Here is a 22,084-nt window from a genome sequence, read left to right on the forward strand (position 1 = left end):
TTTAGGGATGGTACATGACTATTTGCGATGCGTGATCCGGGAAACGAAAGTTGGTACACGAGCTTGACCATTCTTCCTTCATGCGGAAAACACATTACTATAAAGAGTGAGGAGACGAGGGCCCCCATGCAATATATATAGTCTCGTCCAAGGAGTAGGTTATAATCCAAGGGTCCTTGAACGACCATCACGTTCATTTGAACGGTCTTCCCTTTCAATGTTATGGGCACATTGGGGAGGATCCCTAAAGGTCGACTGGTTCCTTTATCAAAACCTGATAGATTTCTCATTTCAGGCAAAAGCGCTGGCGAACCAAGCGCTTTCCAAGCAATAGAGGAAAGGATACTCACAGATGCCCCCTCATCAATGATAGTTCCAGCCATTACCATTCTGTATATTTGAACGATAATTCTAAATGGTATGCTTGCCGGCAACCGGGGTCTGCCTAGTTGGTTCCAGTTGAACGAGACAACTAGGTTGCTTGGTGGTGGGACCGAATAGATGACCGGATATCGCTCTGACGAACTTCCTTCCTGCAATAAAGGAATGGGTGCATTTCCCTCGTGTTCGTCGGAGTCTGTGTTGATGAAGAGAATTTGGACGGTGTCGTCTTTATTCTCCTCTGTGATGGTATCATTCGAAGATAGAGCCTCTGAAGGAAAAACCGGGTCAACTGCTGTCTCAACCTTTTGACTTTCATCAGGCATGGATCCAGACAGTTCATCTTCAATGATAGGTGCTTTGGCTGACCACCTGATCGGGCCAGTCGGGTTCTCAACTAGTGAAGGACTGGGCAGGAGTTTTTGATATCCAGGAGGAAGTTGCGCTCGTAAAATCGGGTGATCTTCCAGAACTCTTTTAGCCTCGTCTAAGAAGGGACAACGGTGGATGGCATGGTTGCCTTCACACAGTTTACAGGGAAATCTAGCTTTCCCTCTCTGTCCTGAAACTTCACTTTCACTAGTCGACGGTGAGCAATCAACATGGCTATCAGAGGTTGATGCTACCGAATTGTGCAAACGGGGAGACCAGTCCCTTAGTATCCGAGGGATGCAGGGACAATCTCTGTGGAAGTGGTCTCCCTTGCATATGACACATGGCGATTTAGGCCTGCTCAGTGCTGTGTGCGGATTTTTGTCAAACGACACTTGTTTGCCCCCAGTCGCCTTTGGCTCCTTCTTCTTCTTCTCTTTCTTCTTCTTTTCCTTCTTCTCCTTAGGAACTTGGTTTTTTGCTTTACCAGTTCCGTCAAGCGAAGAGGAAGGAGGAGAGGAATAGTTAGATGAGGTAGAAGGCTGGTTGGAAACTCTGGTCTGGTCTAACTGTTGACTCGACTGTTCAGGAATGGTGGTGTTCTGAACGACATTGGTTGAAAAGAGCCAGACCGACAGGCCAATTGTCAGTCCTGGAAGCGACAATGTGGCCATATGGGGCGCACCAACATATCCCCAAGAGGAGAAGGGACTAGGATCTCCACTAAGGGGAATTCCTTGGTTGGTGTGCTCCATTTTTTCAACCTAAAGATCAACGCAGGAATAAGGGTGATTGTTCCATTTAAAATAAATTTTTAACGACGCTTAGACACAACTTGCTTTTTCAGTTTTAAAGAGTCGAGAAAAAGCTAAAGATGACTCTAGTCTCCTTCGATATTTTAACGAGCCCGAAGTGACAAATTCTCGGATGGAATTTTTTCCGTTATAGAGTCTGAAAAAGGCCAAAAGGAACTGCTCTGGAGTTCTAGGTAGAGGGTGTGCCAAAATTTTTGCAAAACCGCAGAATACTTTTTAGGGTACGGGTGGTCGATCTTCCTGAATGCTGTGTTCAGTGCATTGCGATCAGTATGGCAGCCGACACGACTTCCTAAGGATAAAGGTTTTATGCCTATAGGGGTCTCCCAATATATACGCGACGGTACGTGGGAGCACAATCCGTACTGGCGCTATCGTCCCTCAGGAGGAATCACCCACCATCCACGAGATCGACAGTCACCAGGCTTAACGACGCCGGAACACGTCTCTAGCCTAGACCTCTATGTTGTGCGTTATGTTGCAAAGCGTTGTTAAGTTCATTCAATTTATTTTAGGTTGATATTTTTAGAAGTTTGCCTTTCAAGGTTCACCATGAGATGTATGATACAATTCCTAAATGCAGTCTAAAGATGATAAGCAAGCTTTATATCTTTTCAACTTTGAAAATCCTAGCTACTAAGGGAAAAGAAAGACACCATCTTTTCTCAAAGAGAAATCAGCACACTCTAATGCACTTTTCCTAAATCCAACATGCAAACTATCAAATGCAAATGCACAATGCAGGTGTTTGTTTTCCGCTTTCTTAGTATTGATGCCTACAAAGAAAGCTTTTTGTACAACTTTGAATTTGCTTTTAAATGATCAATACAAACAAGTTTACTTTTTCGAAATCAGAGAAGATAGAAGAGATTACAACACTTAACGATTTTCGAAATGAAGACTTGTTTTGACACTTAAAAGAGACAAACTCAAACCAATAAGCAAAAGCAAATGTATAATCAATCTGCAAACAACCAATGAACTCTCTTCTAAGATCACAATCAACAGATCTGAATCAAGGGCTACAGGATGACTATTTCACTCATGCAAAGGAAAACTGTAAATGACGCCACAAACACATAAAAACACTCACAGTCTTTTTGTACAAAAGGAGGCGGAATCTAAGCAGAGAAAAGGAGTTATCAGACTGGTACCTATGCTGGTTACAGGCTGCAAAAATCAGAGATCAAAACAAGGCAAAACAGAGTAGAGAACCCCAGCTGCACAAGGAAAAAATGGTTCAACGCAACCTCAACACAAGTGTTTTGACATTCAGCACAGGTAGCCTTCACGGGAACTGCGTTGAAATGCAGAATCCCTTCACTGCATCTGTGCTGAACGAGAAACTCTCATTTCCCTCAGGTTCTGGGTCACAGATTGCTATTTAATTCACTGTTTTAGGCCAAATAAAAGCAACAAGAAAGGTGTAATCAAAGGGATGCTTTGAGGGGGTACTAAGATCTATCACAAGGATCATCAAATCATTTTTGAGTCCATTGTTCAGATCATAGACAAGTCCAGTGATTAGATCAAAGCAACAACTCTCTACTTTGCATCCGGGAAAAGCAGATGCAGTTCGATTGTTGTTGTCGAGTCTATGAAACAAACAATGATAGAAACACAAATAAAATGACTAAACAGATCTCCCCAGCGGAGTCGCCAATTTGTTGTGGGGAAAAATGCCTATGCAGGACGATCCTATCCACCTAAGGTGTGACAGTGCCTTAGCAATAAACAGAGACAGCTATTCTGGTTTCTTCCTTTATGAAATGTGAAAGAAGAGAGATCAATAGACTTACTGGTGTCTTCCGTTTGTCCCTCGATCCAGTCTCTCTTCTCTTTGGGAGTTCACAGCTACTTGCCTTCTCACTCGCCCAGCTTCAACAGGATGCAAGATCACAAGAGAACAACTACTTGCCTTCTTGCTTGTCCAGCTTCAACGGGTTCCTGCAAGATCACAAGAGAACAGTTACTTGCGACAAGAGAACAGCTACTTGCGACAAGAGAAGAACACTACACAAAGACAGATATTCACATTCATAACTAGTTTAGGATTAGAAATAAACTAAACATACTAATGCATTCATACATCAAAAATACATCAGTATATAGGAGAAACCAAGATAGCTTTATTAATGAATAACAAGGTTCAGGAAGAGATACAACCCAGAGGGCTCCAATCCAGCATCTCCTTCCCAGCAAATGGAATTCCTATCTTCACCCCCTTCAAAGCATTAAGCACCCAATGATTCCAATCTCAAACCAACAACAATTCTTTTCAATAACAAAATTCCAGCCTCTAGATCTCATGGAGGAGAGATCCATATATAGATGTTTGGAGAGAGGATGAGTCAGCTTGAGATCTGACTAGTGTCCTCTCCCTCTGTCATTTTGGAAGCTTCCTGGGTTTTGACACCTTGAGAAATGAGCCTGCCACATGTCCATTCTCGTTCAGCGCAGGTAGCCAGTGTTCCCTTTGACATTCAACGCAGGTAGCCAGTGTTGGCTTTGACATTCAGCGCAAACAGCTAGTGTAGCCACTGAAATGATCCTGAATTGACTTGTTTTTGAGTAGTTTCTGGTGGAGAACTTTTGTGAATTGCTGTGGTTTGTTAGCCTTGTTCCTCTAGGGGTAGGAAGAACATGTTTAGGGACTTTGGATCCCTTAGATTATGGACATTTCATGCTTGATGCTGTAAGGCACAAAAATGTCTATAACAACATGATGTGGAAGTATGGAGGACACATGGTAGGAAATTTTGACATTTTTGGATGGCCTAGTGGACCAAATTTAGGTGACATGTGTCATCATATATAATGAGACACATAGCACAGATGATGTCAACATGAAATAAATTGATTATGTGGCAGAATCTTGAAGTTTGTGCCAAGGATTTGTTTTGTGAAGTTTTTCCCATGTATTCAATGGTTATCGTTGAATGGATATAATGAGCCCAAAATAGTGGAAAAGGTCCCTAGTCGTGCCTACGAGCAAGTAAGGGGTCGAGGCTAATATGGGCGCACAAGCAGGCAGATTGGGCAGACTCACGACCTCTCGAACAACATTGAAAGGAATATCTATGAATTATTTTCGCATGGTCTTCTTGTGTTATTGATGACTCCATTAACTATGGCAGAGGGTCAAAGATGGTCTAGTACTAATGGCGACTGCATAAAACATAAACAAGGCGGTAAGGACCTTGGCTTGCAAATGAAATTTAATGGGCCTGGCTCAAACGAAAACTAGATTTCCCCGATATTTCTTGCACATCATGAAGAATTAAATGAAAAAGATGACTTGGTGTAGAAGAGCTTGACTTGAAACAAGAAATACATGATTGAGGTATAGGTTGTTCACTGGGACCAGTTTTTTAGCACGAAACACCTCTCTAGAGTGCATGATTTTAGTGAGAATTAATTCTTAGTATAAGGAATCACTCAAAAGATCATCCTCTGCATTAAATCAACTATCGTGAATGAGAAAAAAGTTACAACAAAATAGTGAGCCTTGTTGAAGTGTGCAAGTAACTTGACAGAGAAAAAACAGACCATACCATGTTGTAGCACACTATCTGGTACAAAGAAAACACAGACGACATCGGTAACAATGCAACAGAGGAACAAAACTGAGGAGAGCAATTATGCAATGTGGGGAATGAAGAATAATTGAGAGTTAAAAAGTGTATTACTGTGGGTGTGTGACTGAGGTAAGTGTAACTGAGAGACAATGTATCATAGGGGTGAGACATGAGTTGGTTGAGAAACAAAGAGCACAGTTTGAAGGAGAACTGGGGAGCTGAAAGAAAGGAACCGGTACTAGAGCATACCATATTTGTATTTCTATGTATATTCATTTTCCTCTATTTTTAGTTTGAAAATTGTATGAGAAGTAGAACAATGGCTAGAGTAGGTAGTTTCCTACATTTATAAAAGGTTGGTGCCTCTGGAAAGTAGTGGATTTATATCTTAAGGGGGTTGAGGCCTCGTGTGAGTGGTTGCTCACAAAAAAATTAATGTAATTAAGTAGGTGCTTAATTTACATCATAACAACAAACATATTGGTAGTTTTCTCCATTTGAGTTTCCACGTAAAAAATACTCGTGTCAATATGTGTATGCTACTCATGTGATGGATTATATGTACATGTGGATGCCTTATCTTGCTGTTCATTTGTACTATGTATGAATTCCCTCACAAGTATCTGACAATAGTGAAAATAATTAAAGACTTATACTTAAGGTTTTATGAGAACCTCACTATTACTGATTCACCCCCCTCTTAGTAATTCCTTATTCTAGCGTCAAATTGACAACATAAGTTTACATCAAAAGTCCACCCCTTATCCTCTGGTATGTGCTAAATTTATAGGCCAAGAGGAGGAGGTTTGGGATCCTCTTCTTAATTATCATATTCACAAAGATGGGGATTAGGGTTCCATAATTAGAGGGAATAGATTCATGAACCATGGGATGAGGCCCAAATAGGTAGAGGCTCGAGTCCTTCTTGTTGGTATAATACTCCCCAATAAAGCTTCTAGAAATTGATTTTTATTTTTACCTACATTAAAAGGTTGTCACAGTTTTTAATGGAAGAAAAAGCACAAGATTGCATAGGCTATAATGATTAGAATTGTGTTTGCATAGGTAATTGCTAGGAAAAGTGTGACAATTCTTGAAATTAGGCTTTTAAGAAATGCAATATAGGATTCTTGCTATTTTTAGAATGGTTTTGCTTCCAACATTATAGGGGATTGCTCGTAAGAGTTCATCATATAGTGAGAGGTCCAAATTTGCGGTCATTTTCCCAATGGTGACAAAATGATGTGTAACACCAAGCCCAAGGCCCATGATAAATAGGTTGATCTAGATATTAATGGAAGGGCTGCTATAGGAAAGATGAACATGCATGTTCCTATCAAAGAAATTATCAAACTCTTGTCCCAACAATGGCATGTAAAGAACACTTTAGGGATTGAAGATGTAGAGGACCCACCTATAATGCTACAAAATATACACCTCTCTAACACCAATCTTGGCCATGAGCCATTTTTTCTAACCTTAGCTATTAGTGACCTCCTCCTACACAATTTTATGTTGGATTTTGTGGCTTCTACAAATATCATACTGTTGAAAGTTATGAGGTAACTTAAACTTAATATTATTTGAAAATACAAGAATGTGTGTGGTTTCAACTCTAAATCTATTGATATTGAGGGCCTTATAAGGATCTTAAAGTGTCATTCGTTATGAACAAGGACATATCATTACTCATGGATGTTGGGGTCATTGATATACCTGATGTGTGGGGAATGTTGTTGTCTAGGAAATGGGGTTATACTGTAATAGCCCTGGTGAAAATTCCATGTAATATATATATATATATATATATATATATATATATATATATATATATATATATATATATATATAGATATAGATATACCACAGATGATGGAACACGTATTCCAAGCTGAATGGTGGGAAAGACATCCTAGGGGGTGTTCATTTGGTTGTTTATGGCTAAGGAAATTAGCAAAGGAAATGGCTAAGGCATTAAAGAGGCAAAAAGGTATTTTGGCACATTTATTTATGAAAATAATGGAAATTAGGAGAAAAGGAAGGTGAAAGGTCACATTTTGCATGTGAGGAGGAAATTGAAGGAAAATAATGGAAAATGAATAAAATAGAGGCCTCATTAATAAAAAGGCTTATGAGGATCAGTGGGCAAGACTTGGTCAGTTCAGTTTTGGAGCTCTCTCATTATTCTCTCTCTCTCTCATACTCTTGGATACTTAGAGTTCTCTTGGAGCACTCTTGGAGGGTGTGGTATACTTGGATTCTTGGAGCAAGAAGGCAAAGGAAGAGCATAAAAGTGCAAGTAGGCATTGACATCAGTAACCACATCATATTTTCTTGCAAGTACCGAGTTGCATGTATGATTTCTTCAATAGTTATGGCATGCATGGCACATGCATTTGGTTTCTTGGTTATGATTTATCATTGGCATGGAGGATGGACAGGATTGATAGTGGATTGCCTAGCCTTGCCATTTCCTTGATAGCCATGGTGATTGTGGGTTTAATTTCATTGCTTTGTTTTGGTTGGTTCTCATTTTTCCATAACTTGGGTTGAGTTACTAGTCTTGAAAGCCTTGGTTGAAAAAACGTTCTGGAAGCCTTGTAATAGCTTGGGTTGAGTTACTAGTCTTGGAAGCCCTGGTTGGACAAACGCTCTGGAAGCCCTTGGTGGGTTGAGTTACTAGTCCTGGAAGCCTTGGTTGGACAAACGCTCTAGAAGCCCTGTATAAGCTGTGGGTTGAGTTACTAGTTCTGGAAGCCTTGGTTGTGTTATCACTTAGAACTAAAATTGATATATGTAACTTTTCATCCTAGTCCGATGACAAAGGTCAGTGCTAGTTTATTTTTGTTTTAATTTTCTTCCCTTAGAATCTGAAGTTTTGAAGAGTTTTTGAGTCAAGTTGTTCTCAGCTCCCATTGGTTCCCCTCCATCTACCATTGTTTTATAGCCACCTGTTATCTTATGTCAGCCACCGTGTCTTTTTGTAATTTCGCAGCGCAATCATGATTAGGCAGTTTCGCAGCGCAATCATGATTAGGCAGTTTCGCAGCGCAATCCTGATTAGGCAGTTTCGCAGCGCATCATTCAAATTTAAAACTGACAGCGCTGCGAAATCATGGATTCGTACATTTCGCAGCGAATCTTTCCCGAAATGTCAAATCCGTTAGATGAGTCATAGGCCATGTCTTCTCATGTCAGCTCATGTACGCCTCTTATCACATTTCACCACTCATTGCCACTATCACCACCACTAGATCTGTTGATACGCATGAATCATCATTTCCAAGAAAGACCACCGTGCATAAAACTTAATGATGGTCGTAAGTCTTGCATGAAATGACAAAACTGCAAGATTACAACTTGAAAGATTTTAAACGGCAAAATTTAAAATTCAACTGCAAAGATAATCAAGCGAGGCTGATAATCAAGCGAGGCTGATAATCAAGCGAGGCTGATATTCAAGCGAGGCTGAATTCAAATAGAAGCTGAATCACAATTCCAACCGGAGCTGGTAGTTATTGTTTGCGAAGATTTGAAAGAATCAATGGAGAAAAAGGAGCACAGATCTGGCAAATGTCTAAGGAATGAGCTTGAAGGCTTAGATATAACGCCGAGAAATAAAGAGGTGGAGAAAGCATTTAAAAAGGCTGGGTGCTGGAATTTTTGCAAAAAGTTACAAGGAGGGCACGCACAGGTAACTAAAGAATTTGCACTTAACTTCACAGGCTTGAATTCAAAAGTAGCCATGATAGAATTGCAGGTTTCGCCAGAAGTGATATCTACTGTGACAGAGATACCACGAGGACAAGAGCAATGGTTTAAAAATTTCAAGTTTGACATGAATCCTTGCAAGGCGTTTTTGCAGGATGAATTTGTAAATGAAGATTTAAGTAAGGCAGTGCCCAGGAGTTATGTCAAAGAATATTATGCTCATTTACTCACCTTCATACATAAATATCTGACTTGTGAAGGAAGGTATAACAAGGTTTACTCTTACCATTTTAAACTCCTTTTACATTTCACCGGGAAGGTCTCCATAGACTTACCTTTTTATCTTTCCCATAGTTTGAGTAAGATGTGTGATAAGGTACAGCTGAGGAAAGAGGATTGTGAAACCTCTTTGTTTCATCATGGTTTGATCAAACTACTGGTTTTAGATGGGCTCCCAAAGGTAGATAGAGATTGGAATTCATTCATTTTTATGGCTGGCTTCAAAATCCAGACTAGCCTCACTCCTCTACCTACTAGAGATTCTACAATAGCTGAGCTCCAAATAGAAGTAAGAGCTAAAAGGGTTCTAAATTCACAAGTAAGAAAACAAGTGAAGCCACTCATCATCCAAGATCAACCTCAGCAATCAACTAAGGAAAAAGCTCATGGTAAAAAGACTGTACCTGAAACAAGCACATCTGAAGTAGCCTCAAGGATAAGAACAAGAAGCCAGATGAATAAGGAAAAAGGTAAAGCTGTAGCAGTCGAAGAAAGTCCAGTGTCCAAGGGAAGTTTAAATACCCTATTACAGGCTATTGACTTTGAGCAGTCTCTACCAGTTCAAATTGAGTTGATACAGTCAGAACAAGAAAGCACCAAGAAAGCCAAGGCCTCAAAAAGGCTTAAATTTGATGAGCCAGCTGAAGAGTTTGTTTTTAAACCTAGAAGACCTATGACAAGGAGATTCCAGCAAGTACAGGAAGCACTGTCAAGAACAGAGGAAACAGGGGAAGGGACACAACGTTGGAAAAAGAAAAACACAGGCAAAACAATCATCACATCTAAAGAAGATAATATAGCAGCCATGAAGAGCCAATTAGAATCAGCTAAGCATGAGATCGCCAAATTGAAGAAAGCTGTCAGAAGACATGCAGTCATACACGCAAACTATTATAAAACTCTATGGAAAGGGAATGAAATTATAGAAGCCTAGTTGAATTCAGTGGTTGATGGCCATTCACAATTTCACACCTGGACAGTACCAGCAATCAAAGAAGCCAAGTACATCAGAAGGATCAATATGCAACTGAGAGCTGGGAATAAGGTTATGAAGAAAAAAATTGAAGATCTGAAGGCACAGCTAAGCCAGCTTAAAGGACCTGCTAAATGAGTTTTCATTTCAAGTAAGATTCTGTTTCAAGAATTTTGATAAGTTTTCTTGATCTTATCTTTCTGAAGAAATCTAAATCCCTATTCAGCCTTCGGAAAGTCTAAAGAAGTTTTTGGCAATCAAGCACTCGGTTAATAAAGGTCTCAGGTTAAAAACAAGCTGTTTTAAATAACTCAGTAGTTTCGTAGCGCGCTACGAAACTGCTGAAAGTGATGATTTCAACATAAATCAAGCAGTTTTGAAGTTGAAGTGGGAATTTTGAAAAGGAAATATATATAAGGCATATAAGGCATCATTTGAAACTATTAACATTAAACCAGGACAAGAAAGGTGGAGAAGATATGTATTCGAATCCAATTTTAAATTTTTTGTCATAAAGTGAACATATTTACCACAGTTCAAGATATTTCATAACAGCTTGGTGCCTTCACACATGAAAAGGGTGCCCAGCACATCATGGACATGGCAATCTGTTCTATTTGGGTAATCAAAGATAAAAGGCATGCTTCTTTGGATTCAAACATTTTGAGGCAAACCAAGGACCGACAAACAGGGGTAGTTTCCTATGTTTCATGGCAATGGAAAAGATGTGTCATTGAAGATCAAACATGGAGCCTTGAACATCCATTACAGCCAAACTAAAGGGGAGCAGATGTCAAAGAACGAGAACCATTGTAATAAATGCTATTATTAGCATAACACGGTGTTAGAATCCTACTTGATTTAGATCTCTAAAAACTCCAGTCAACACTTTGTTGCATTTATTAAGTAGTTAGAGTTTAAGAGTTGTCAGTAATAGAAGTAGTTTTCGAATTCCCCTCATGCTGGAGGAGGAATCTCGATCAGTTAGAATAAGAGCTCTATATATAGCTGAAACAACAATGTAATCAGGGTTGGAAATTTTATGAAAAACTTGTATTTGGCCTATGTAAAGACTCATTTTCAGTAATACATGCTTGACTTTACTTCTGAGGATTCATGAAGGATTTGTTATGTTCAGAATATGTGATGTTGTCCTTTTCTTAATTCTTACAGTGGTATGGATGTATAATCACTCAGAATTCACTGAATGTGCTCTGACTTCCTGTATACATTTATAAACTGTGTGGTCCCATATGAGTTTATGTTCTGAATGTTTAAATGCTGAATGCCCTGACTTCCATGTAAGGTTGAGTTCATTGTTATTTTGAGGTGTTGTTGACTCCATAAGCCCAATGGATAGTTTTGTTTAATGTGTTTCCACCATTAATATTTTTCATAGTTGTTCTATAAGAGTTAGCCATCTTATCTTTAATCAAAATCATTAATCCATCAAGAGAGAGCCCTCTCAGGTTGAGGAGGCTAAGCCTTAGCCTAAAGTAGGTTGAAATAGTTACTTAGATTCAACCTGACCAGCAGCCTATCAGGATCTGATTTTGAGATAATAGGTTGGACAAACGTGCTGGAAGCCCTAGAAGGCTTGGATGGAGACCAATCTGATGATGGTTTTTGGTGATGTCCGACCATGAGGTGTAATCACTGTTTGATGGGGTGAGGTGGGTGGCCTCTGGAAGCCCTAGATGAGTTTTGATTGATGTGTTCTATGAGATCCCACATTCATGCTTGGAATATGGCACAAGGGTGATTGGCTGAAGAGAGACTTGGCTCAACCAATCTATGGTCGAATGGAACGTGGTAGTCCCATCTCCGGTTGGTTCATTGCATTTATTAATGAAAAAGAAATTCATTCCCTTGGTTTTCATGTGCAAATGTAATGATGTATATATGGATATTGATGGTTGATATGTTTATTTTATTTTTGTTCCTATTATGTGTTTTTTTATGCACATTTACCCCGGAGGTTGTTACAGAGTGGTATCAGAGCATGGTTCAAACACTTGGATTGGATGGGCTCTATCCTAGGTAAAATGAAGAACAAAGGTTAAATTTTAGACCTTTCTATCATATCTTTATAAATTTTCTTATGTGGAATATTAGAAGTTGAAATTTTTTTCCATACTGAAGGTAAATCCCATTGATAATGTGGTAAAAATTTCAGATATTGGTTCACAATACTTTAGGAATTATGATCTAAGGAAGATGACCTTCCTGAATGCACCTTTAAACAAGTCACGTTGGCATTTCTGCAATAACTTTTCTTATGTAGGCTTTCAGAAACTGAAAAATCGTCCACATTGAGGGGAAATACCAACGATTATGTGGTAGAAATTTAATATATTGGGTCGAGATATTTTAGGAGATATGAGCAGAGGGAGTCGAGCCTTCTGAATGCTCCTAAAATCAGGGCTCAAACAGGTCACGCTGACATGTTTATTATAACTTTTATTATGGGAACTCTGAGGAGCTAAAATTTTTTCCACAATGAGAGGAAATCCCACTGATATTGTGATAAAAATTTCAAACATTGATTCGCTATATTTTAGGATATATGACCAGTGGAAGGCGAGCTTTCTGGATACTCCTAGAATTGTGCACCAAATATGATTGTGTTGGTATTTTGTTATAACTTTTCATCTATGAAATCTCAGAAGTTGAAACTTGAACCATAGTGAGGGAAAATACCACTGATCATATGGTTCAATTTCCATAACTTTTACTACTACATTTTAGGATATATACATTGAATCATTCACTATATTAGTTTTCATGCAAAGTGATTGATGAAATGCTTAAATGGTTCAATGATTAATTGAATACAAATTGTTTGATAAAATTCCCCAATGAGTATGTTGTTTGTGGTTGGGGATAGTATTGATGTGTAATAGTTTTTTGTAGTTGATATATGCTTACTTGTATGCAAGAATTTTGCTATATTAGTTTGCATGTAAAGTGTTTGAAGAAATGCTTACATGCAAATGTAATAATATAGTAGTTGTTTGAAGACAAATGTAAAAGTATGGTAATTGTTTGAAGAAAATGTTATTTTTTGGATGGGATAGTATTGTAGTATGATAATATGGATGTAGTTGATCTATGCCTATTTGCATGAAAATAATTTGAAGAGTTACATGTAGGGAATTTGAAAGGTTGCATGCAAGGAATTTGAAAAGTTGCATGTAAGGAAAGGGAAAAGTGGCATGTTTTTAGTTATGATGTTACAGAATGGTATAAGTGAAATATTTTTGACTTAGTCTCATACAAATGTATGAGAAATAAAAATCAATTTCTTTTCAAGTATGGTTAAATTTAATAGAGATTTGGAGATCCCATTTCCATAATTGGACATTGGAAATCAGGCCATTATAGTAGCTTCCTCCTTCTAGCTTAGTGTGGACCATGGATAGAAAGGGGGCATGCTTGTAGGTTGTTAGTATTGGCAAATGTTGATTTCAAATTAATAGCATGATGTATTTATTTTTGGAAAATGTGGCTGACTATGTATGAATTATATGTCGCTTACATGTTGATTTCATGATACCTACTTACATCCTTGTATGTTAGGTTACATTTTTTAATATTTTGATTACATGTATCAGTCTTGTAGGTTGATTACAAGAATTGATCGCTTATTTTTTACTACATGCGTTTATGCGTAGGTGTAGTTGATTTGGAATTTCTTATGCATACTGTTGGTTGCATGTGGTAATGTGTTCAATGGAGTAATGGTTGTTGTTATGCATGTATGGTCATGGATATCATTATGCATGTGTAGTAGGTCAAACATGCCTTGTGAAGTAATTGTATGCCATTTAGGTCATCATGATGCTATTTTTTGTTATGATGTTAATGTGTTGGATGAGATAGAGTAGGAGATGCAGATCATCATAATAAGGTTGCAACATTGGACTTTGGGTAAGAGCATATCATCATACAGGTATTGTATGTTTGGCATGCAGGTACATAAATTAAGAATTATTATATGCCTTAGGGTTATATACATTAGGTTTATGAACATGTATTTGATGTTATGGTTACATTCATGATAGATGTTAAATTATTAGTGTGGTTATATGCACATGTATTAGATAGTCAAGAATGATAGTAACCTATAGTTGTATGCATTGCTATTGTTGTTTTATATTAGATAAATTGATTATTATGTTGTATGTTGTTGATGAGTATGATATATAGCTTATTGTTGTTATATGCTATTAAATTGATGATTAGGGTCATTTCATTGATATATTGATGTTATAATTTGGGTTGGTCATATGCGTGATGGTTATATTCATTGCCTTGAAGATCTTGATGTTATATGTATTGTGTTAACCTGGTTTGACCTATGTAGATGGTTATGGTTGTGATATTCAGGTATGAACCAGCATATTTGTGAGATGGTGTCATACTAATCTAGATTGACTTTGCATATGTATATGAGTTTGTGATGTGAACATTCTAGTTAGATATTATTATGGATATCATGATCTTATGAGTGCTTGAGTTGATGTATTGTAAATTTATATTGTGCTAACTAGATTTATTATGCAGACAAGATAGCCTCCCTTGAGGTACACTAAGGTATGAGTTTGCTTATGTATTATACTTGGTGTTTCATAGATGATTATGTCGTCTATTTGGTATTTGAATGTTTGGTGCCTATTATGTTGTCTAATTGATTTATTTAACATGGTATGAATGTTTTATGAATTGCATAATATAATTATGTTTTCAAATGATCTTGTTCTAAGATGATTGTACTAAAATATATGTGTTGAGACAGTTGATATGTACTTGAGTTTAGTAGGTGATAGTTGTAGTATTTTGACTATGGATTATGACATGATTGTTAGTCTTTGTAACAATTAATTTCAAATTAATAGATATTATTGTCTTGATATTTTGAACATGTGGTTGACATGTGTGAGTAGTTGTAGGGTAACATGCTTGGTATTAGCATGACGAGGTAATATTTGATCTATCTATATAACTAACAGTTGGGTGGTGTGACAACATATAGTAAGCCTTGATTTCAACAAGGTAAAAAGGTAAAAGAAAGGAATTGGGAAAGAGTTCCTTTGGCTATGTTTGGAAACCCTAATTTTGAACAAATGAGTGCTTTGCACACATGAAGTCTTCTTAACCTTGATTTTGTCTGATATTATGTGGATATGTGCTATATTCATGAACATGCACTTAACAAGTATATTAGCTAGTCTTTAGCTACAGGTGGATCTGTTAAAGGATTGGAGTCCCTTGAGAGATGGCGTGGATGTGTTCAGTTGCAAGCAACATTATTGACACAATAAGATGAGGTAACTGGTGTATTATTATACTTAATTATACATTGACACTTATGTGTTTATAGAAGTATGATGCAGGGAGTTGCATGGCAAGAGAGACTGCCATGAAATCTTGAATATGGGTCAGGTTGAGATTTCCTTAGGAACCATGGGGATTGAGTCATGGTGTTAGTCTTGTGCTTTTGGTCTTTTGAGCTTGATTTGTGGTTTTTTTTATGTTTGGTGCAAGACCTTGTCACTTTGTTTTAGTGTCATATCATTATGGGCTTTCGTGGTATTCTTCTTGGTTTTTTCTTCTCTTCTCTTTTATTGTTTTGAGTCTTTGGAATTGGTTGGGAAAGAGCAAAAGTTGATGGAGCTCGGGGAGAGTTGTGTGGTACCCAAAAGGTAACTTACGATTCAGATGAAGCTCGGTGTATGAGTAAGCACAATGGAAGGTAAGGCTATGACAATTAGTTGGATTAGCTGGGTTCGTTGTGGTAAATGGATTGTAGCAGTATAGTTTTGAGAAAGGTAAGAGGAAAATATAAAGTAGATGGATTGAGGCATCATATGCTTTGGCTATGTTTGTAACTATTGCTCTAAATATCTATGCATAAATAAAGAAGTTCCCTTAACCTAGAGCTTATGTTATCTAGTAATTATTTTATGATCATGATTACGTTGAAGTTTATATATGCATACATGTTTGTATGTATGTCATTGTCTTACAAGATCATGATTGTTTTATGCATAATTTATTGTAGGTTTTAACCCTGTACAGAAATTACCTGCATACAAATTCTTAAACAAAGAAAATAAACAATGCGAGAGCATAACCCATAAAACACATATGCACAGAGATTTTTCCCTGGATCCCAAAACCGGGACTACCAGCTTGATTTTTCATTATGTTCCTTTCAATGTTACAATACATATTTATACATGCCGAAGCATCCAATACCATGGACCGAAAAACCATCGCGTCCAATACCATGTGCGAAAATCATGCACAAAACCATAGGTAGGTTCGCCCAACCTAATATAGGGTCCAAAAAAAATTTTCCCGGGACGCTGCCCCGGACCCCGTAGAGGGGGGCTACCCACCCCCCTCAAACCCCCCGAACAGGGGGGGCTACCGCCCCCCTCTAACCCCACGTTTAACTACGTCAGTTAGTCGTGGAAAGAATATAACACAACCCAACATTTATATATGCATGTATTTATCCATGTGTTTATGTTACTGTCTGATATGGTTGTCAGGGATCATTCTTATGGAGGAATGATTGCTTATGTATGAGAGCGACATGAAGAGGTTCCTGGTCTTACGAGGAATCAATTGGGAAGAGTAGTCACATCAAATATACGAGGTCAGCATCATTTGGATATGATTTGATATTGTATACTTGTATTATGCCTATGTCTATGTTATAACAGGTAATGTTGAAAGATACATCAGCAAAATGAAAGCAGTGTGGTTTGCGGCATGTCGGGACAAGCATGGGTAAGACACCGGAAGTAAGGTTTCTTGGTAAGGACAATGTAGTTCTAGATGCGTGGTACTATTGTTATTCATATGTTGTACATGTTGCATCTATGATGGGTGCACTTGTGGTGTTGTGTATACATAGCATGTGTACATGTTAGTTACCAAATGTTATGTACAGGATGGTACAAATAGGGTTGTGTGCATATGGTACTATGTGCACTTTGGATATGCAGTGCTATGTACATATGATGATATGTACGTGTTGGATATGTAGTGCTATGTACAAGTGGTGTTGCGTGCATGTGGTACATTGCTACTATGTATATATGGTGTGGTGTGCATGATTGTACAAGAGGTGTCATGTGTGTGTGGTGTTGTGTACATATTGTACAAGTGGCACTGTAAGCATGTGGTGCTATGTACATGTCATGCATGTGGCGCTATGTACATGTGGTGTCGCGTACGTGTCATGCGTGTGGTACTGTGTACATGTGGTATTGTGTACGCATTGTATAGTGGTGTAGTGTACATGTGGCGTAGTGTACACGTTGTGTAGGTGGTGCCATGTACATGTGATGTTGTGCAGACGTTGTGTAGGTGGTGCAGTGTACTAGTGGTACTTTATACATGTTGTACATATGGTACTGGTGTACGTGTGGTATTGTGTGCATGTCATCCATGCTGTGTTATGAGCATATGGTATTATGTATGTGCATCATGTAGTCATGGCATTGCAGCGTGTGTACTAGTTGTGTTGTACTTTGTTTAGGTACATGTATTGGGTGGTATTTCACATCGGGTATAGATGGATGTATTGTATTGTATACACTGGGTGTAGGGGTATGTGTTGTATCTCAGGTGTAGATGCATGGTGTGGTATGTCGTCTAGTTGTATGTGTGTGCTGCACACTATGTGTCTATGCAGATGGTTGAGGAGAAGGCACTGGGTGTTACTAGTCCTGGAAGCCTTGGTTGGACAAACGCTCTGGAAGCCCTGTATAAGTTGTGGGTTGAGTTACTAGTTTTGGAAGCCTTGGTTGGAAAAATGCTCTGGAAGCCCTGGAAGGCTTGGATGGAGACCAATCTAATGATGGTTTTTGGTGATGTCTGACCGTGAGGTGGAATCACTATTTGATGGGTTGAGGTGGGTGGCCTCTAGAAGCCCTGGATGAGTTTTGATTGATGTGTTCTATGAGATCCCACATTCATGCTTGGAATATGGCACGGGGGTGATTGGCTGAAGAGAGACTTGGCTCAGCCAATCTATGGTTGGGTGGAACATGGTAGTCCCATCTCCGGTTGGTTCATTGCATTTATTAATGAAAAAAAATTCATTCCCTTGATTTTCATGTGCAAATGTACTGATGTATATATGGATTTTGATGGTTGATATGTTTATTGTATTTCTGTTCCTATTATGTTTTTTTTTTATGCACATTTACCCCGGAGGTTGTTACATCTACTGTGGGAGGTCAACTCCAAATGGATTTATTTGTAGAAATTAATGTGTAGATTCTAAACTGCTCATGAAATTTACTAAATCACAAGACTAAAAGCTACTCTACTCATCTACGGAAGCAAATTGACGATCGATAAAACAAATCATTCACATGCATCAAGATTCAACACACATACACAAATATTTATATAGGGGAAAGTAGCTGCTTAAAACCCCTTACTATCTGTATTTCATTAATCAAAGAATATGGATGAATACAATATGCTCTGCTTAAGCTTGAGCTCAATTTGCACCTGTATCTTCTATCCTCGGCTTGATTGACTAACCATTGCCAATACTTAACCAAAATTTAGAGCTTCTGAGCCCCTATTTCCTTGTAATTTTCCCTGGGGAATTAGACCCTATTAATTAGGAAATTCCTCAATTTGGACTGTGCAATTCCTATATCTCCTTCTATAATTGTATGCATTACCTGTACAACTTTGACTAGTTTAAAACTGATAGTACACTTCCCTTGAACTCCAATCTCAACTGGGTAACTCGAATTATCTACATGCATGAGTTAATTTAGGTTGATTGATTAGTTAACTGGATGACTACTCACTATGAAAAAATTTACACACCTTTGTCACTCAATGTGGAAAACGTTTCACACCCTTGACTGAACCTCCACTAGTTCTACTAACAGTGAGAACTAGTTACACTGACAATAACTCAAGTTAACTGAAATAGATTGCTAAAAATTAGAAATAAATAATGTAGAATTGAACTCAAGTGTCTCCAACTTGAATTTACTAAGTTAACTGAGTGACAAGAGCCATGTCACCTTAGTTAACTACCTCCAAGTATTCTACTGAAATTTAAATTTGAATTTCTCCTAATTTAATCAAGGCAAACTTAAATTAGGAATTTCTTGTTGCATTTTCAACACTCCCTCTGAATAAGAAAGGGATCATCAGGGTAAATACTTACAACAATCCAAAACTGATAAATTTTGGAAAAGAACAGATACAACAGATTGACTATGGCATATGCTTCATGCATCTACATATGTAAATTTTCATATTAATGAAATTTACAGATTTTTCCAGTGGAAAAAAAAAGAAAGGGATCATCAGATACCCCGATCCTGCTTCTATGGAACACGAATTTTCCTCTTGACAAAGCATTTGTTAAAATATCAACATCTTATTCCTCCATCGGAATGTACTGCAACAACATAATCTTCCTTTTCACACAATCTCATAAATGGTGATATCAGATGTCGATATACTTGTATCGGTCATGAAATAATGGATTCCCAGAGAGATTGATACACCTTTGATTGTCATAGTAAATCATCTTAGGATCCATCTTCTGGCCAAATAACTCAACAAGAATCTTTCTCATCTAAATAGCCTCACATGTTGCTTGACTTGCATCCATGTACTCTGCTTCTGCTAAGGTGAGTGCCCCAAATATTTGCTTCCTGCTGCTGACCCAACACTAAAAATTCCTCCTGAAGTTCTCTTCCTATCTAATGGAATCCCTACCCAATCTGAATTTGTGAAGCCTTGTAGCTTCACTCCCTCTTTTCGTATATACCAAAGACCAAACTGAGAAGTGCCTTGGAGGTATCTCAACACATGCTTTGTTGCCTTCCAATACAGTTTGGCTGGCTTAACCATGGCTTTAATACTATGGTTAATTGCATAAATTATGTCTGGTTGTGTGTTCACCAAATACATAAGTGAACCCACAAGTTTCCTATAGATGGTAGCCTCCACTTGCTCACATGAACTGATATCCTCTTTCCTCTAGTTCCCTTCTAGAGGAGTGTCTATGAGTTTGCTACTCTCCATGCGAAACTTCTTCAGTATCTTAGTGACATACTTGTATTGAGAGACAAATAGTTCCCCATCTCCTTACCATACTTCCAAACTGAGGAAATAATGCATGAGTCCCATGTCCTTCATCTCGAACTCTCTTGAAAGGTTCTCCTTTGCAAGATTTGATAAACTACTTATCACAAGTAAGGATCAAGTCATCGACATATAAAAAAATAATCAATAATTTACCTTCTACCACAATGAGATAAAGGTTTGAATCTGCTTCACTTTTGGTGAAGCCCAAACCGGTGAGATAATTATTGATCCTGGTATACCAAGCACATGGTGCTTTTTTGAGTCCATAGAATGCTCGCTTGAGTCTGCATACATGAAACTCTCTATTGAAAGTCTCAAATCCCTTTGGCTGCTCAATATACACCTCCTATTCCATAACTCCATTGAGGAATGTTGTCTTCACATCCATTTAGTGGATCTTCCACCCCATCTGCGCTGACAGTGCTAGAATTGACTTGATGGATGAGTACCTTGCTACAAGACCAAAGGTCTCCTCATAGTCAATTACCTCCACCTAAGAGTACCCCTTGGCCACAAATATTGCCTTGTGTTTCTCTATGCTCCTGTTTGCTGCATCATTTACCTTGTAAATCCATATCGAACCAACCACTGATTTGTCTAATGGTCTTGGGACCACTTCCCAAACATTGTTTTTGAAAATGGAATCACATTCCTCTACCATAGCATCAACTTGTATTGGTTAGTGCACTGCTTCTTCGAATGAGGATGGTTATGTCTCAACTAGCTTAGTCATTAGAGCCATGTACCTAGTGTACTGATCTTGTGACCTCCTCTTATTGAACTATGATGTGGGTGCTCCCAGATTCTCTCTAGAATCCTGCAATAATCTATCATCTTCCCTAGTTTGCTTCCTTCCTTCTCTGGATGTCCCTGCTCGAGCGAATGTCTCCACTCTCTACTCCTTTGCTTGTGGGTTCTCCACAACTTCCTGAGGTTCTTCCTTCGGAGCCAAAAGCTCATGGTCAGGGTGGAATTGAAGCTCCCTCTCAAGAGAACACCTCATTGCTTTCTCCTCATCAAACTTTATATCTATTATGACCACTGTCATCCTGAGAGATGTCAAGTGCACCGGATAGCTGTGAGGTGTATCTATGTACCCCACAAATATGCCCAACTCTGCTATCAGCTCTAGCTTTTTCCTCGTTTCCTTGGAAACATAGCAGTAAACTAATGATCCAAAGATCCTGAAGTGTGACACATTTGATTTATTCCCTGAAAAACCTTCCTTTGGTGTACTCGTGCCAAGAATCTTATGAGGACTCTTGTTTCACAAATAGAGTGTTGTGTTGCATGCTTCAACCCACAAGTGTAGAGGTAGGATTTGGTCATGCAACATCGCTAATACTGCTCCCACAATACTTCTGTTCTTCCTCTCAGCCACCCTATTCTGTTGTGGGTTATGAGGTGTTGTCAAATCCCATCGAATGCCTTCCTTTTCACTTAAATTTTTAAACTCATTCAACACATACCCACCACCATTATCACTCTTGAGAGCCTTCACTTTCCCACCAGTCTCTTTCTCAGCAAGTTCTTTAAACTCAAAAAATTTGGAGAATGTATGGACTTTCTTCTACATGAAGTAGATCCAACACTTTCGTGAGAAATCATCCACAAATATAACATAATACCTATGCTTAGAAGTGGAGGCTGTCGAGAAAGGGCCACATACATCAGAGTGAATCCTTTCAAGGATTGCATGATCCCTGCTATCTCGATTAGTGAAGGTGGATTTCGTGTACTTCCCCGATGTACACCCTTTGCATGTACATCGCTACTCTAATGTTCCATTTGTGAGGCATCTAGAAATCTGTTACATGATCTTCAAA

The sequence above is a fragment of the Pinus tabuliformis genome, chromosome 1_2 (genome assembly GCF_031772625.1).
Source record: "Pinus tabuliformis cultivar Carrire ecotype Pingquan chromosome 1_2, CPIR1, whole genome shotgun sequence".
Classification (NCBI taxonomy): domain Eukaryota; kingdom Viridiplantae; phylum Streptophyta; class Pinopsida; order Pinales; family Pinaceae; genus Pinus; species Pinus tabuliformis.